This window comes from Xyrauchen texanus, chromosome 30 (assembly GCF_025860055.1).
Source record: "Xyrauchen texanus isolate HMW12.3.18 chromosome 30, RBS_HiC_50CHRs, whole genome shotgun sequence".
Taxonomy (NCBI): Eukaryota; Metazoa; Chordata; class Actinopteri; order Cypriniformes; family Catostomidae; genus Xyrauchen; species Xyrauchen texanus.
In genome coordinates this window covers 30556006-30572636 of record NC_068305.1, presented here as the reverse complement: position 1 = coordinate 30572636, position 16631 = coordinate 30556006, and the positions used below count along the sequence as shown (strand labels likewise).

The following is a 16631-nucleotide window of genomic DNA, read 5'->3' as shown; positions in this document are numbered from 1 at the left end:
TGGAGTAATGGATGTAGCGGCCACCTGTAAACTATGGCAATGGCTTATTATTCACAAGGCAATCCAGCTAGATGAAGACAGGCCTCTCATCTCAAGAACAGTGATTAACAACATCAGATCCCTTCCTCCTGAGTGGAGGATTTGCATGGAGGGATTCCAGAGCTCTGTTAACATGTCTTATTTAAACTCTTACTGTTTATACTCCTTATAAAAATCAGGCATATTATATACACAAATAAAGGCCTCTACTGCATTAGAATCTACTTCAAATTTGATTATACTGCAGTGAATAAGAAATTCTCCACTACCAACCTTAGTTAATGGGCTTCCCCAACTGACTCTTGGTGGCTCCCAATATTTCTTCCTCATCTACCTAAACATCTTAGGGAGATTTTGCTTGCCATTGGGTTTGATTCATGAAACATGAGCAGAACAAATGTTTGTGTAAATCATTCGTAAAGCCGTTCTGACATAAATTCTCGGATTCATACATTTTTCATATTTTCAAAGTGTTAGTTGTTACGAACAAAACTTACACCTGCTCCCGACCATGTGTAAATTGTGGTAAGACATCTGAACGTTTTGTGTTATTTCAGGCAAACTGTCATGACTTCATTTTGATATACATTAAATTAAACAATAAATAGCAGTTGTGGCTCAGTGGTTAAGGCTCAGGTTACTGACCAGAAGGTTCAGGGTTCAAGCCCCAGCACCAACAAGATGCCACTGTTGGGCCCTTGAGCAAGGCACTTAACTCCAGGTTGCTCTGGGGGGATTGTAGTGCACTGTAAGTTGCTTTGGATAAAAGTGTCTGCCAAATGCATAAATATAAAAAAGATGAAGAAAAAAAAGTCTATACTTACTTAGAAACGTTTATTTACTGCTTAATTAACTCTGCTTATCGTTTTCCCAGCAGAAGTGCCTTTTAACTTGACTGGTTGGACTTATTATTTGATATGAGCTCTATAATTTAGGTTTCATATTTTTATTGGCTTCTGTAACTACCTCGATTAGTTGATAACGCAGTCAATGTTAATGCTGTTAAACCCATAAACAAACACATCGCAGACAGGTGTGTACCCAATACAATGGGGAAAAAATAGAAAAAGCCTGCACATTGTTGTATAGCTTGAAAATCTGTAATATCATATAGCATTTCGGTCATAGACCTTCTTCAGACATTCCATTAATTTCTCTGAAGATTCTTCCAGTTGTACGTAGCCTACATATCTGTTACCATCATGATTTACCCGAGAAGTTTCAAAGATGATGCTGGCAAAGCACTCAACAGAACCAGAGAATTTAATGGTGGTGTACGTCATCCTCCAGGTGTGAAGTGAAGATTTTCTACACTCATGTCAAGCCATTTTTCTTTACTTCTTGAATTGTTGGATTCACAAAAGAGCATCATATGACAGCAAAAACAAAGTCTGCACATTCTTTGAGACTTGTGCCTGCAAAATTAAAATGTTATGATCGAAAAACGATTTAATTACTGTTCCGCATAGATGTTAACAGCATTTACTAGCGAGTCTGGTGTCTTCCTTATATGGCGTTTTCAGGGGTGTGGATTGTGATAATTGTGAATGAACATGCACATGCCTCCTCTTTACAAATGTTTGGAATCCCCTAACATACACAAATTTTACCAAAATATCTGGGGAGTATGATGCATTTGTGAATCCGGCTGAAACAATTGGTTTGGTTTGGTTTAGTTTAAGGTTTAAGGTAGGGAGGTCGGTTTACTTAATTTAAAACTCAGTAGAGCATTAATTTTCGAAACTTCACCCACACAGTGGACATTTCACCTCGGAACTACCACGATGCGTGTAAGGAACCACGTTATGTAATTTTGCAAATATGTTGTCACAGTAATTATCATAAAACATTTTTATTACCAAGGTTCTTAGAGATATGTCAAGTGATGTGCTTGACATGGCAAGGATTCAGCACTATGTGGGATGCAGGCTTTACTCGGGGGGAGGGATAGTTTGGAGCTTGTTCAAAAATAAGAGTGACATTTCTGTTTTTTATCGCAATCTCATAGGGTTGTAATGATAAAAGAAAACCGCATAGAAATGAGGGTGCCATGACAGTGGGTGCAGCTATTTTATGTGTTCTACAGAAGCAGAGAGAACCTCACTATAAAAAACAGCACATTCAAACACCCTCATATAGGTGCAGAATATATATGCACGTGTTTTCAACTGCTGCTTTAATTGGTATCTTAACATTGTGTCATTGCATTTACATACTATTCCACTTCAGCTACAGACACTGCAGCAAAGTCAAATTGAATCAAGGGCAAATTGTGTACCATCACATGTAATTTATATGACAATCTCCTAAACTGTGCAGATGCTATCAAGTGGTTGTAGATGATGACATTTGTTTTGTTGATCAGACAGGAAAGGTGGGGGGTAAGACGGTATGTCAAAACCCATAGAAGTGACACCTGAATGATAGCACCAGCAGGTGTTAAATATTTGAGAAGTCACAAACAAGAGACATTAATCCAGCATCAAGGAAACCCAGAATCAAGGAAACAGTCAAGCTCTATGAAAATACATGTTAAATAGATGCATTTAGTTATTTATTTCTTAGAAATACATTTAGAAAACACTCTTTTAAATAAACACTTCAATTAAAGGAATATTCCAAGTAAAATCCAAGTTAACCTCATTCCACAGCATTTGAGGCATAATGCTGATTACCACAAAAATGATTTAAAAATCATTTTTAAAATAGGATAACTGTAAACATTTAAAGTAATAATTGTAAAATAGGATATAACTTTACACAGAAAAGGTTAGTAAGTGATTTTATCACATAAAAAACTGGTAAACACATACTGTTTACCTTTTGTGGCCATAGATCTTATTCATGGTAGAGCCATCTTTGTGGAATGAAAATGAGGCTGTGAGGGATAGGGATCTCTTCAATGGCACAAATGGTATAAAGCAGTAAAAAGCTCCTAGATCACATCTGATTGTCCACAACTCATGTTGTCTGGAGTTTTTATGCCAACAGAGTGTTCTTGAAAAGATGTTTTTCAATGTTTTGTCCACGGAATGATCCAAAAACACTTTATAATGCAGTACAGCCCCTTGAAGACACTGCACGTCTCTCCCTCATAGCCTCATTGTCATTCCCTTCAAAAATCAAAGGTGGCACTGCTGTGAATAAGGTCTATACTTGAACAAGTGAGTATTTCAATGTTTAAAAGGTTAGTTCACATAAAAATGTAAATGATCCCATAATTTACTCACCCTCAAGCCATCCTAGGTGTATATGACTTTCTTCACAACCTAAGTTATATTATAAAATATCCTGGCTCTTCCAATTTTTATTATGGGAGAGTTTGGTACCTTAGATTTTGAAGCCCAAAAAAGCTCATCCATCCATCACAAAAGTAATCCATACGGCTCCAGGAGGTTAATAAAGGCCTTCTGAAGTGAAGCAATGCATTTTGTAAGAAAAATATCCACATTTCTAACTTTATCAACTATAATCACTGGCTTCCGGTAATGGCGAATGGACAATTGGAATGACTGGATAGATGCACGAACGCACCATTTTAAGACTAATACAAATCTACAGTATATTATTAGTGATGATAGTTTATAAAGTTATAAATATGGATATTTTTCTTACAAAAATGCATTGCATTCCTTCAGAAGGCCTTTATCAACCCCCTGGAGCCATATGAATTACTTTTTTGATGGATGGATGTGCTTTTTTGGGCTTCACAATCTAAGGTACCATTCACTCCCATTATAAAGCTTGGAAGAGCCTGGGTATTTTTAAGAAGAAAGACATATACACCTAGGATGGCTTGAGAGTGAGTAAATTATGGGATCATTTTTGGGTGAACTAACCTTTTAAGGACTAGCCCCACTAAGGGAATGGGAATTCACTTCCATTATAAGTACCTCGTTGTGACCCAGATTTTTGCTCTTTTTAAAGAAAAGAATGGACAAGTCATAATTACATTTATTGTGGTAATCAACAATAAGCCACATATGTTTTTGAGTGATGTTAATTTATCGACCATGGAATATTCCTTTAAATGTTTAAGCATGATGAAATGTTGAAAGCAATGGAAATTGCTTATCATTTAAGTTAAATATGTTAAATATGTTTAATATGGTGTTTAATTACAGTCTGTTGGTGAAAATGTGTAGGTTAAAGCTCAACTACAATAACATCAACCACTAACAATACAAAGGTTTCACTCAAAACTAGATCATGAATTAGAAGAGTTGTAGGCGGAATTTTTGGTGAATGAGAAACATTGTCGATGGTACAAAAAAAAAAAAGCTTAAAGCTTTAAAAGTCAACCATTTTACAACTGTAATGTGACATATTTGAAACAAGATATATAAAAAATAGAAATGTGGGCAGGTACCTGATTTTATTCATCAGAATTAATTGGATCGTGTAAAGTGGGTGTGGCACACCGAAATGTAGCCAGGTGGTAGGAAGAGAAGAGAAGCAAATTATTATATTTTTGATTATATGTAAAAAATATTTTCAACAATGTGCACTGATGCATCATGCACAATAAAACCAGGAATGTGCATTTACAAAGTAAATAGGGTCAATTTTGATTTCATGTTGAACTACAATGCATTTATCTTTCACCATTCTATTTAATTAATTTAATGTGCCAGTGTGTGTATAACTGTTTAGAGTTTCTCAAACATGGATCAACAGTCAAATCATATTCTGAAATATGCAAACCTCTAGCAAGGCTTATATTGAACTGGAGTTTCTGAGTAGCATTTACTACAGCATGCTACTTAAAACTGAAATATGATTCCAATTTAATGGAAGCACACTGGCTATAATCTTTACATGTAATATAAGTAAGGATGAATCATCTATGATGTATCATCTATTCGTGCAGTTGTAGATGTATCTTACATAAGCACTACACTGTAGAATTAAAAAGATATTAAATGCAGATTTGCAACAAACAGAAATGTTCAAATCATGCTGTGTACTAACTTCAATCAATGAACTCTTGGTACTTACTAAAAGAGCCACAATTTTAAAATGGCTCCAGACTCCAGTAATGAGCAAATCAAAAGATGCCAGAACATTTGTCCAAATTGCTCACAATTACAGCGAGCACAAGTAGCGAAGAATGTAAATATATCCATCTGATACGGCACAAACATTAAGATGCCTACCACAGACAAATGGCACAGGTAGCAAAACAATCATTTAAATGGTACTGATTATGCAGCTAACTCGCCAATTGAGTAAGGGAATTAGAGGTTAGTGTTTTAATCCAAAGCAGGCTTGCTTTAGACATGTGTGTGACCCATGACAGCACTCAGTGAACTGGATTTGCATTCTCACGCATATTCTAAAAATTTTCTTGAACCTGAAGTTAAATACATAGGCTATGATTACTTTAATTCCTCTAGTATTACAGTATGTGCCAAATACCAAAAAGCACTTAATCCTTTGCCACTTTGCTATTTTATCTTTTTTTCAATAAATTCTAGACTGTGCTTTTTTTATCCCCTTTTCAACCAAATTGGAATGCCCAATTCCCACTACTTAGTAGGTCCTTGTGACGGCACGTTTACTCACCTCAATCCGGGTGGCAGAGGACAAGCCTCAGTTGCCTCCGCTTCTGAGACAGTCAATCCACGCATCTTCTCACGTGGCTCGTTGTGCATGACACAGCGGAGACTCCACATGTGGAGGCTCATGCTACCCTCCGCGCGATCCAAGCACAATTTACCACGCGACCCATTGAGATTGAGAACCACTAATCGCGACCACAAGGAGGTTACCCCATGTGACTCTACCCTCCCTAGTCAGCGTAAATACTCGCTGAGCTACCCAAGCCCCCCCAGACTGTGATTATTAATGAAGTGACCTCTTGAAATCTGAGTTGACAGGAAGAGGATTCATACGTATATACATTTTACTTTATGTTGATTTAAAATAGCTCTCTTTACACCCCCAGAAATCTCCAGTGGCATTTGCTGATGGTGGAGGGGAAACCCACATGTGTGGGTAGAGCTTACAGGCTGAGATGTTTGCCATGAGGGGGCCTCTCTCTCTCTGCAGTCATTATGCATCATCCAAGCTAATTATTCTGGGTATCTTGTCTTTTCTCCACTCATCCTCAGCCACCCTCCTCTGACATCTCTCATCTGCCTTTTTTCTTCTCTGAAAACATAATCTTCCTCTTCCTCTTGCTCGTCTTTTCATCCATAGATGTCTTCAGTCTTTTATCTATGATCCATGTGTACATATTTTCTCAGAGGGTTCAATAGAGTGCACTTGTTGTGCAGGACTGTCGCAGAGAGATATCCGGTAGCCATTTTGTACTTTGCCCAATGTTATTGTTTGCAAGCTACTCTTTTGTGTCCTGGTTTAGTGGCCCCACCAGACTAGCTCTTCTTCTTAATTTGGGGAATTGCAAATCAATTCTATTTTTTTAATTTAGGGTGATAGGTAGGACTATATATGTAATTGTCAACATTAGCAGATAGGCTACATGCAAAGCTTCCCTAAATTTCTTGTTATTTTTTCATTATATCTGCGCATCACACAGGGCCAGTACTAGGATGCGATCTTTGTATCACCCTAAAGGCATTTTGGCCTTTTAGGGTGGGCAATAGGTTCTCTCTTCGTCTGCTGGTCCCACTTGGTCATTTTACCATCTGACTGGGTGTGGGAAGAAGAGGGGGGTGTACAAGGAAAATCTGGGCCATGGCATCACAACGTTTCATTTAAATAATTTGATATCAGTTATGATGTAGTTGATTAATCAAGGCATTAAAACAGCCATAACGAAGCACTTCACTGTCTCAAAGTCAGAATTTGATGAATCAATTTCCAAAATTGGAATAAGGGAATAGTTTCAATAAATGACTGCCCTCTGAGCTCAGCCAATTTTGTATCAGTTGAAAATGTGCAATAAACTTAAGAGCAAACACATATAATTATCCCTGGGATTGTTTACTGAACATATAATTAACATTTTGCTTATCGCTTATAAAAGGATGGACCTGCATCATTCTTCTTTATCCATTATTCTTGCATAAGTTGTTGATCTTGTTGTTATCTATTAATACGACTACAATTCACAAAAAGCTTGCATTAACTTAATTAATATTAGATGCGTACATTATCATACGTTAAAGTGGTCATGGTCATCGATAAATCAAGATGAATCAAGGTCTGAGTTGATATCGTGAGTCACCACTTATTTAAGGAACATCACAGCCGCCCTGCGCTCTGCAGTCAAGCCACAATAAACCGCATTAAACCATCATATTCAACAGTCGTGCCAGAAGCGTGCCAACCTGTCTCTCACAATCGCCGCAAGACAACTACAGCCTTTAACGAGTGAAACAGCGTACAAATAGAGCAATCTGAATGTTGATTTCATTGTAGTGAAATATAATTTGAGGCTGCACCAGTAATTATGCACGTGTTTAATATCCTTAGGCATAGGCTCCTAAAATATTGATCAACATCAAAAGGATGATCATAAGAGTCAGCACACATTGTACAGCCCATATTAAATACGTGATGGTTTTGCCGTTCAGACCAAATGCTTTCTTGCGTTGAATAATAAAAAAATAAAAAAAACATCAATACATACAACATCTATGTAGCGCATGTTTTCAGAAACATTGTAAAAACAGCGCAGACGAACGAATAAACGAGTTCGGAGTGAACGACCCATAAAAACATTAGGCTATGCAAGGTTCCAAATGAAGGCACGTGACAGAAAAACAGCTCTTCTGCAGTACCCCGACATGCTCAAGTCACTCTGCTGCACTATATCTGACTGGATATATTAGATCATATTTCGCATTTTTACGGACATCCAGTTAATGTAGGGATTTTATGCTCGAGATAACACCATTGTGTAATCATAATGTACGATTAACACTTGAGGATATAGTCGAGGTGGGAAAGATGGCTCGAGGTTTGGACCTGCATCATATGTGAGCCCAAAGATTCATCCTCGGTGAGGGTATCTCCAGCATTCGCCCCCGCTCGCCTGTGCCCAAGCCCCCGCCCATCGTCTAACACCAGGAAGACACGCACTGACAATTATATACTGCCAAACTCATCACGTAGGCTACATAGCATACTGCAAGATTGAGATGATTTGGTCAAAATAAACGTGAATGAATGTGTTCGACTCAATACCATAAGTTCGAAAATCATGTCTTCCCCTCTAACTCCCCCGATTGCATCCTCTGCAACACACACACGCGCGTAACGTGCGCGTTGGTGCAGCTGTCCTAATAAGGACTCTCCATAGACATAATATTTTTTGTACTATACGAACTATAGATTCTATCCCCTAATGATAAGCCCACCCCTTACAAAAAAAATCTGCATTTTTACACACAAACAAAAAACGTTTAGTATGTTTTTTTAAAAAGCGATTTTAATTATGGGGACACTAGAAATGTCCTAATAAACCACATTTATAGCATAATATCCTTGTAATTACTAGTTTGTAACCTAAAAAAATGCCACACCACCCCCCCACCCCCATTCTCGACCACACTGTCGCAGTTTGCCATATTAACCTCCCTCACAATCAATCGCTGATCACATTTGTTTTTGATTAATTTTCGCATCATGCGATCAAACCTGTAGTTTCTTAAAGGTAATAAATCAAGTAGGGAAACGCTATCGAGGCGATCCAATCATAAACTGCTGTTATTAGCTATAGCTTAAAAAAACGAAACCCACAGGCGTAAATTTTCAGTATCATTTCGGTGATCAATGGCCTGATGCTGTACCATCTACAGAGCCTCTCAAAAAAACGGTTGTCTGGTTCTCTCGAATATATGGGAAAACCAAACGGGGGGAATCAACGACTATGCCCAAAACTTTGCCTGACAAACAATCGAATTACGGACATAAAAGCATTGGAGTGAACGCAGTCGCTGTCCATGGTGCTGAAACGCAGAAACCGGCCACATCGTGCCGCATCCAACACGCCGTTCGAATGCGTAGTAACAATACATGATTGCCCTTATACGTCAAAATCTGACATCCTAGAGATGTTTAAGGCTATCAAGATTTAATTCAATCAGTTAAATGGATCAACTAAATAAATGATGACTGACTTCTATTAATTAGCTAGTTTTCTTAATGCTTTAAAAAAAAAAATACAATAAAAAAGCTTCTATTGCTCTTAGTCATAGAATAAAAAGTCAAACCACTTTTGGTCTAATAGCCTACATATAAAAGAGGGAAGGAACAAAAATCACCGCATAAGATCAAATTCTTCATCCACTGGTTTAAATGAAACTTACCTGATACCGTAGTCGGCGGACGTCCGTCAACAATGAAGTGGGTAAGAATGCGAATTTTCAACGGAGAACCACCATCGACCTTCTTCTGTAGAGACTGAGTTGCTGCAAAGGCGATGCGTGTGCTTGATGCCTCTTCAGTTCTTCTTCAATGGAGAGCAGCGCTGCCCTCGACAAAAATGGCGTCCGCTTTGACGTCAGCGACGTGTATTATAAATCTGTCTAAGGAGGTGCAGCCCCGAATCAAATTAACCAACATAGTTTGGAAGCAGCATGCCAGTGTTGTGTTAACAAAAAGTTAAGTAAAGGGTTCATCGAAAACCAAAAAGTAAGAATGTAACACTTGTTTTACAATTAGCTTGTGGAGTATCATATTAATGACGATGACAAAGCATGGCTTTTTTTTTTTTTTTTTTTTTAAGATATACGCATTTCCATTTCTTAACAAAATTCCATACAATTTAATTGTGCAATCTTTAAAAAATAAAATAAAATAAAAAGCATGAAAAAACAACATTTGCGAATAGTTCCACACACTAACTAAAATTAACTGAATATTAAATATTAACTAAATATCTTAAGCAAACAGCCACATGTAAATAAAATGTTGCCTGTTTTTTGTCAGCACTGAAAACACCAGAGACAGATAAATCCCAGCCATTGGTCATATGCCATGATGTAAGACAATCACCTAAGGTATTTTCATACTTTTCCTTATATTGCTCAACTGGAAGAATAGTAAGCAATGAAATTAAAACAACTATGCTGACTACTCTCACACCTCAGCATGAGATTAAAATGCCTTGTTATTTCAGCCACGTAACCAGTGTTCGAACTGCGACACAGCTCTGAGGGGTACCATTTTTGGCCTTTTGGGGTCCCTTAACTCTTATGGGGGGTATGGGAGTGCCCCCCACCCCACCCCACCCCATCCCACCACCCAAGCCTCCCATCAATTCGAACACTGCATGTAATGATACATTAATTAACTCATTAGGGAAACCCCTGGAGTAAACAGCAAAACCAGCATTATAAACTGCTAAGACATGGATGTCTAAAAATGGAAGAATGACTTGCAAAATGTGAAGTATAGGTCCTCTTCCAAGAAGTTACTCTGAATTAATTAATTGTGTTCCTTAATTTATTGTGTATTTACAGCCATGCATCTTTACTCACAGATTAAAGAGATGTTTTGCATATTAATGCACAGTTTAAACTAATTTTGCTGGGGAATTGCATTCTATATGTTTTTTATACACTATATACCCCTTTTAAATGTAAATCCACTCAGTCAATCTGCTATAATGTATTGCTTAGTAATGGAGTAAGGAAAAATAATAAAACTATTTTCATGAGGATTAAATGATAAATTTGGGGGAAATTATGGTAGTTTGTCCTTGATAAATTACACTGTAAATTATTTTTGTTGTTTTGACAGTATTATTGCTGTATTTCCAACAGCAACTTACTGTAGCCGTTTACATTATTTTGCAGTCAGTTTTGTTGTTTTACAGTATTATTGCTGTATTTTCCACCCTGCCTTACAGTAGAAATTATTTGCAGTATATTAATGTCAAACTGAGCTGTATTCTTTAGGGGGAAATGAGCAGAAATATAATTACAGTAATTTACTGTTAAATTGCATGAGAACTGGCCCAATCTCAAACCTGTACATACACAATTTAGAAGGGAAATTAGTGATAATATTCTTTTATCAAAAAGACAAAACCCTGGAGATGTCTTCTCTGCATTGGACTTATAGAATCGCATAAAAAATTTCACAATGAAGATCTCATGTAATTTTTGAAAAGTATCTTTGTACCGATATAGTTTACATTCTCAAACAGATACTAGCATTAGTTATAACAGCCTGTTTAGTATTGGAGTAAGCACTTGCACGTTTTGAAGTACTATAAGCAACCAAATTTAGTTTTTACACTAGTCGAATGTACGCAACTCGTTGGATGCCCAATTTTTATTTTGATGTGCTGCAGAGTTATACCGGCCTCTTTATTTGATGTGTCTATCTAAAATAAAGTTATGTACAAATATAACATGTGTAAATGTTTTTACTGTGAATTCTATTCTATATGTCTGTAAGTAACTTCAATCTCAGTCCTTTCTGAATGATACACAACCTTGGTTGTTGAAAGTGCATTCTCTCCCTTGTAGCTTAAATGCCATCTTGATATAAAAACAAGACTGAAGTTGCATGATGTGAATTGATTTTTGTATTTTGTTCTCTAGGTCTGGACGGGCAAATATCTGGAGTGCTCTTTAAAAACTTAATATTGAAGTTTTTGTATGGACTTTTATGTGTGTAGTTTACATTTATGAGTAACATTTATGTGATATTTGAGTTGTCATTGTGTAATAAATGTTATGTTTGCAAAAAGGCTTCAGTTGTTTCATTCTTTTATTTTACTTGTAATAGATAAAAGATAGTTACTCTAACTCTGTAAGCTAAAATTGTGCTTACTGTGCCTACTTCTGCAGTATGGACTCTGCAATTTAATACACAACATACAAACAATTACCGTTATTCATTTTACAGTACAGCACACACTGTAATTCATTGTACAGTATGCTGTAAACTACTGTAGATAGTTTTACAGTAGTTTACTGTGGTATGGAACACACCCATTTGCTGGCTATTTGTCACCAGTAAGTTACTCTTGATTTTACATCAAATTTTTTACAGTGTTATCAAATCTGTGTTTGTCAAGCAAAGTAATGCATACTAAGAGCAGCTGCAAGTAACTTTCTACATTGACTGTGTACACAGAGAAAATGTCTTTATTTCTTAAAACATTCACAAAAACAATTCTATAATAAACTAGTAATTTGATTTGTGAAACATACATTTTGAATACATTTTGGTAGCATTAAAACGATTCCATTGAAATTGTATCAACACGCGTTTGCAGTTGTGTGCGATCAACCAGTGGCGTCTGTATGCACTGTGGATCAACTCAAAACAAGCTTGCACTGAGATGACTTAATGAAAAATATTATTTTATTATCAGACACATTCCTTGAACATGTTAGGTTGGCATTCCCCACTTCAATTTGACTTATAAAGAACATCTCAAGTTGACTCTGGTATTGTTGATGGGCACAGCACATTATGACATATATGATGCAGGTTCAAGTGTTGGAATTTGCTGCTTAGGTAAGACAGTGTTTATCCTTCATTATTCATGTTGGCTGCCATGTTGATGGAAAAACAAATCATGCATATTCGAGTTATTGAGCCTTTATTATAAATATGGCGTGAAGACCTACTGATTGTAGACTTTCTAAATATCTGTTTGTTTAGTATGTTGTTTTGACATGAGAATTGTACAGTAGCCAGCATGACCTGTAATGTCTCTTCATATCTCTTGTATCTGTATTAAATGCACAGCAGAAGTGAGAGTTGGTCAGAAAAAAGTAATGCAACACTTTACTTTCGATATTAAGTAACTTTTTAATTAATTTTGTTACTTTTTTAGGGATTAACGCAATATTCTAACAAGTTACTTTTAAAAGTAATGTTACCCAACACTGCTCATCATGTTTATAGCAAATAGCACAGATATTTTGAAGACTGTTCCTTGTCATGAAACCTAACTTTATAACAAAGCAGATATCGCCATGATTTTTTCAGTTGGCTCATTTTTGTAATGCTGAGATTAAAGAAAACCTTTAAAGAATTCTCAGAGATTCTTTGAAGCCTTTGATTTTTTTTTCAGCTATAGCATTTGACATGCTGCTGCTGATTTGGGCTCAGAGAGAATTAGCAGTTGCATTATCAACTCTCTTTGTGACTAGACCTTGCTCTCTAACACGTCACTCACAGACTCATTTCACCCTTAATTAAACCAGAGAGAGGAGAGAGAGCGCTTGGAGGAAACTGGGCGGCTGTTGCTGACAGACATAAAGAGACAGGGAAAGTTTGGATGGGTGTAGATCAGAATGAGAGAGGGAGATGGAAGGAGAGAACAGGGCAGAGTGAGGAAGTAACAAAGTGAGAGAGGGATAGTGGAATGGATGGGGAAGCAGTTTTGGAGAGGGAGGGGGAGCACACTTCTGCAACGGATTGTACCAGTGACTCAGCAGTCTCCCAAAAACATGTTTATGATGTGCTGATAGAAAGGAATTCTTATAACAGGCTCTAAAAATGACTCAGAGGAATATGAGACTCTCTTTCAGCATGAATACAACAAGTACAGTTAAAGGACTTAATTCAGATGATCTGATTCTTTTGTTTTTAGAAAATTCCTTATTTGTGTATAGTGTTTGGTCAGTCAGCTTTAGCTTAGTGCACTGACCCTTCATGAAATTTACCCTAAGGATTTACCCAATGTCTTGCTTTTATTGCATGTATTTACAGACGTAGAAGTAAAGGATAATATACAGTCAGCTGGTAAATCCTCAAAATGACTATATATATATAATTAAATAAATAAATGAAACACTCAATTTATTAATACATTTATGGTAAATAAAATATGACATGATATGTCTTTAAATTAAATATCTAAATATTATTGAATATTATTAATAACAATTTCACTGCATAATGCTGAGATTGACCAATCAGAGTTAAATATTCCAAAGAACTTTGTAATAATAAATGTTATTATATGCTATACATTTCTGAACATTCTCTGCATACACTGATCTCCAAACAGTAGTTTTTATATCTTTTCATTCACCCATTACTCTTCTCCACCTTTGGTTGTTCTCTCCGTGCCTTTTTTATTCTGGTAACCTTTATTCTCTGTTTTCATTTAGGATTAAATCTAAAGTTCGCTTTGGCTTTCTTTTCACTTCAGCAGACAATATTGTTATAGTTGCTCATTACATCATCTCCTTTGTCTTGCCGTGCATGACCCATTTTCCACAGTGGTTAATTCAGTTTTCTTCCAGTTGCTCCACTGAGCCCTAGTGAAGTGTAAAAAAGGCCTCTCAGTGGTCCATTTAGACTGCAAGGCCCACAGTCTTGATGATTTAGGAAAGTGATATTCAATCTGATAATTGATGATTGGCTAGATTTGAGATGGGTGCCAACATTGGTAAATGTGTGACTGGGGTTCTTGAATGGCCTTGTGCGGATATATGTCAGATGAAATATTGGCCAGTATTGATCTGAGCTTCAACAAAGCCTCTTTATACAGGACTAGTTTCATCTCAGGCATTTTCATTCCAACCAAACAAGAACATATTGGGCAATCCAAAAAAACCAAATCAAGATCTTTGATGTGTTTTTATGCAGTATGTATATAAAAGCACCTCAGAATGCACCAGTAGCAACCATCAAAGCACCTAAATATATGGTTAATAAAATGGTGCTGATGTAATTGTGTTTCAGAGTGTTACATGAGGGAAGAAGAAGGTAACATTGATCCCTGGTCAAAGGTTAATTACAACCTAAATTGATTTGATCCAAACCCTTGTAATATTAATACGTATTTACAGTATGTAGATGTACAAGAGAGTGCAACCACAGTAGATCTTAAAGAGAGGACACCTAAAAATTAAAATTCTGTCATCAGTTACTTACCCTCATGTTGTTCCAAACCCTTATGACTTTTTTCTTTTTTCTAATATTAATCTAAAGAAGAATGCCTAAGTTGCTATTTTCCATTGAATGAAAGTGAATCGTGAGAACACCTGTCAAGCACACAAAGCTATCAATATGCTCCAGAAGACAGAATATAGTACACGAGTCATACTAATTTTCTGGTAAGTCTATTGAGCTTTTTGTCCTTTTTAGGGCTTGACAACTGCTTGAATCCATGCATTTGCATTGCAAGAAAAAATGCTGCTTGGAAATCCTGTTAAATGTTTCATTTTGTGTTGCACAGAAGAAAGAAATTCATTCAAGTTTGGATGGGTGAACTATCCCTGAGTATCCCAGTCTGCACAAATATAACATTTTTGCCTGGGAAGTAAAAGAGTGTACAGTGTTTCATTTTGTGTTTGTCAGGCTGGATGCCTGTGTACATTAAACTGGAATGTGATATCCCTTGTATCCAAATAACAGGAAGTATTTTGCTTTTGCCAATTGAACATGGAGTGTGAGTATTTCCCCTTTCCATATGCATGTACTGTAAGGATGTCTACACTATTTGCTACTCTGCTTAGTCTAAATTGTGTATGTGTGCATGCATTTGCTCATTTGCATTATAGGAGGAATTGAGAAACAGTCGTAATGACCACACGTTCAAAATAAAAATATAAGGCCCAGGAACAAAAACAGTTTTGGTTTTTTGAGAACAGGTTTGATATACATTTCAGTGTGAACCTATTACTCACATTCATCTAATTTTCAAAAGGCAGTATCATCTCAAATAGAACACTAACGTTATTTTACTACACAGAGGAATTTGCTATTTTTAGTTTTTAAGTGATCTTTTAGCTAGCATTAGCACAGTAGCCAACCTCAGCACAACACTTATATCTCAAATAATGTACATATTCACGTAGCATGGGGTGATGATAAAGTTTTCAACTCACATTTTTAAGGTGGTGTCTTCACAAACGTTTCAGCAGTTGCCACATATGCCATTATAACAATTGTTTTGTTAGGCCAGCATCGTGGGAGAGATAACCCCGTCCCTTCTGCTATGTAGGCCACATTTTGTCTTTGTCCAAGAATTCATTGTACACTTCGTCTTGTTGCACTTTTCAGTTTATTGTTGTGAACAAACTTCTCGCACTACCAATACTTCAAAATGCCATAAAATAGTGCAGATATATGCAAAATGGGACAGATTTGCTACAGCAAGAACATTTTGTTTCGACTGCATTTTCTTTTAAGTATGTTTGTGTGTGTGTGCACTGTTTTCAAATTAGAGTAGGGAAGAGTTCAGTATGTCACCAAAGCTATCAGTCTTCCAGTGTTCTTACACATGGGGCAATAACTCCCCTGTTGCTCACTCTTGTTTACTCCTCCTCCACTATAGAGTAGAAAAGAACACTGGTCGTTGAGTCAAACCTGCCTGTTTCTGATCATTATCATTGTAGGCTTAGTTGGACAAATCAGTGGAACAAATTATCAGTGAATGAGTGTGTTAGATTTAAGCGAAGAGTAGTGTAAAAATGCTTAAGCTTTACAGATGGAACACCAGATTAGTCCTTGATGCCTCCACCTGCAAGTTGCCATGGAAACATGGGGGTTCTCTCCCCACTTTCATGAAGAAACTATGTGAGGGGACCAGAGGTCTCCAAGTCCAAGATTCTACGATGTTATTTATCTAATACACTAAGTCACTTCAAGTGTCTTGATCGATTGCTATTGCTATCTGATTGGCTATGCACATTCCATTT

The 16631-nt window shown here is 36.7% G+C and overlaps 1 protein-coding gene across 1 annotated transcript in view; it reads right to left on the bottom strand.

Annotated features, from left to right (window-relative positions):
* Window positions 1-9483, bottom strand: part of LOC127624401 (synaptosomal-associated protein 25-A) — a 36982-nt gene extending 27499 nt beyond the window's left edge. Inside the window, exon 1 of the mRNA XM_052099219.1 lies at window positions 9318-9483. The gene's annotated coding sequence lies outside the window, so the exon portion shown is untranslated. The remainder of the gene's footprint in view (window positions 1-9317) is intronic.
* Between the last annotated feature and the right edge of the window lie 7148 nt (window positions 9484-16631).